Source organism: Mirounga angustirostris, unplaced genomic scaffold (assembly GCF_029215605.1).
Source record: "Mirounga angustirostris isolate CCGP_5_RB_7025 unplaced genomic scaffold, mMirAng1.0.hap1 SCAF_2, whole genome shotgun sequence".
Lineage (NCBI taxonomy): Eukaryota > Metazoa > Chordata > Mammalia > Carnivora > Phocidae > Mirounga > Mirounga angustirostris.
The window spans coordinates 60,417,639-60,420,190 of NW_026991710.1; positions in this window are offsets into that span (position 1 = coordinate 60,417,639).

Genomic DNA, 2,552 nt, shown 5'->3' on the forward strand with positions numbered 1-2,552 from the left:
AATAGCAGAAGAGACACAGAGAGTCAATGTGAAGGTTGGATGTGTGTCTGAAGTTTAAGAAGAGTACAGAAAATAGTACAGATGGAATCTTTGATCAGATAATGGCTAATAATTTGGGGGGAAAATGGTGAAAGACTGAATAAGCACCATGAATTCCAAGCAAGATAAATACAAACAACTACACATTACAGTAAGACTTCTGAAAACCAGAAATTAAAAATAAAGTTTTAGATATTTGTAAAATCAAAGTTACGTGGATTTTAAATGAATGTTTTCTTTCTTAAACAATTTCCTTCTCAGATATTTTTAGTAGGAAACATGCAATGGCAGCTTTGAGAACTGTTAGTTAATAATTGTCTTCAACATTTTCAAGAAATTATAACACTTTTCAAACAGATTCACAAGTTTTAGTTCTTCCTTTAATTGGCAATTCTGTTAGTATTTCTGTAACCTTCTTAGTTCCCAAAGAATTATTTAAAGTTTTATTAAAAATAAGATATAGGGCGCCTGGGTGGCTCAGTCGTTAGGCGTCTGCCTTCGGCTCAGGTCATGATCCCAGGGTCCTGGGATCGAGTCCCACATCGGGCTCCCTGCTCAGCGGGAAGCCTGCTTCTCCCTCTCCCACTCCCCCTGCTTGTGTTCCTGCTCTCGCTGTCTCTCTCTCTCTGTCAAATAAATAAATAAAATCTTAAAAAAAAAAAAAAGATATAAATGGGAAATCAGCCAGTGTCGTGATGACAAAACTCTCAAAATACATTTCACATTTCCTTGTCTTTCCCTTTCTTTTCGTGAACGTTCACTCTTCCTTCAAGTCTTGAGAATGCTAGAAAAGTCACAAATGGAAACTTACACAGGGGCTCCAGGGTTTCAATAATCTCTGAAGGTGCTGCAAGAGAGTACAAAGTGACATGGCATTTAATTGTTCAGAAACCTTGTTTCAGTTCAAATATATTCTCAAAAGTTCTGAAAAAAAAAATGAGACACTTCTAAGAAGAAATTGCAAAACTGCCTTAAGGTCTGTGAATAGTAAAGGTGCTTGTTGTAATCACACAGAAGACAGGAGTTAGCTGAGATGAGTAACAATACAAACGTTCTCCAGATACTAACTCAAGTTGAAAAACAACCAGAGACCCTAGAAACATAGTGATTTATCTCTGCCTTTGTATTCAGGCTACAAAAGGAAAGGGAAGCTGAAAGCCAAAGTGGGGAGCAGAGAGCTGTGTGCTTTGGCAATTCTCTCTGAGTAAACACCTGAACTTTCAAAGACACTCCAAGCATCTTTAGGAAGCAAACTATATACCAAGAGGCCACGATCTATAGATCAAAACCTATGCTAAAGACAATTACTGAAAATAAGTATAAATTTGTCTCCATTTTTGCTTGGCAAAAAAAGTAGAAATTTGTCAGTTGAGATAAAGTCCTCTAAAAGGAATGAACACATGTAATTTTTAAGGGGAATTTCGAGTATTATAATGATGTATTCAAATCCGTTTACTGGGAGAAGCAGTAATAGTCTGTATAGGATCATTCTTGATGGAGCCTCTGAAAAGTAGAGATATGATATTAAGTTGCAAAACAAAACATTCTGGTAGTTTCTGGGTTCTAATTAATTGAGTCCTATTGAAATCAGATTATGTTAAACCTGAAAAAGTTTCATGACTTATGTTATCCCTTAATTTGCCAAAGAATTTAAACAAGTTGTATATTGAGAAGGCTGTTGTTCACCTGGACAAGAGATGACTCAGGACTCGTGTTGCTAACTTTCCCAGGCCCAGAGAGGGTCTCTTTCTCTGGAGATGACCCCCAGTTGGCAGGGACTGCCTCCAGACTCCTAGCTATGCCAAGCAGCCTCTTTCCTATGCTTTCCGACGTAGGTTTTTAGTGTTTACCTTGGAGAAAAATCTTTTTTTTTTTTTTAAGATTTTATTTATTTATTTGACAGAGACAGAGACAGCGAGAGCAGGAACACAAGCAGGGGGAGTGGGAGAGGGAGAAGCAGGCTTCCTGCTGAGCCGGGAGCCCGATGTGGGGCTCGATCCCAGGATCCTGGGATCATGACCCGAGCCGAAGGCAGACGCTTAACCAACTGAGCCACCCAGGCGCCCTACCTTGGAGAAAAATCTTATAATCATACTTTAAGCTCCCGAAAATGTTACTTCTTGAAAATGTCAAATATCGGGGCGCCTGGGTGGCTCAGTCGTTAAGCGTCTGCCTTCGGCTCGGGTCGTGATCCTGGGGTCCTAGGATCGAGCCCCGCATCGGGCTCCCTGCTCTGGGGAAGCCTGCTTCTCCCTCCCCCACGCCCCCTGCTTGTGTTTCCTCTCTCGCTGTGTCTCTCCCTGTCAAATAAATAAATAAAATCTTTAAAAAAAAAAAAAAAAAAGAAAATGTCAAATATCTTCTCCCTACATCATATCTTTCTGGAGACAGCAAACATTCCTAATTTATGTTTAAAAAAAAAAAAAGAGCAATTACCTTCAAGTATAAGAAAGCGTGATAGGGACTTCCAGAATGAAATTCTCGTATCTGTGAAAAGTGAGAGGCAGAGTGTG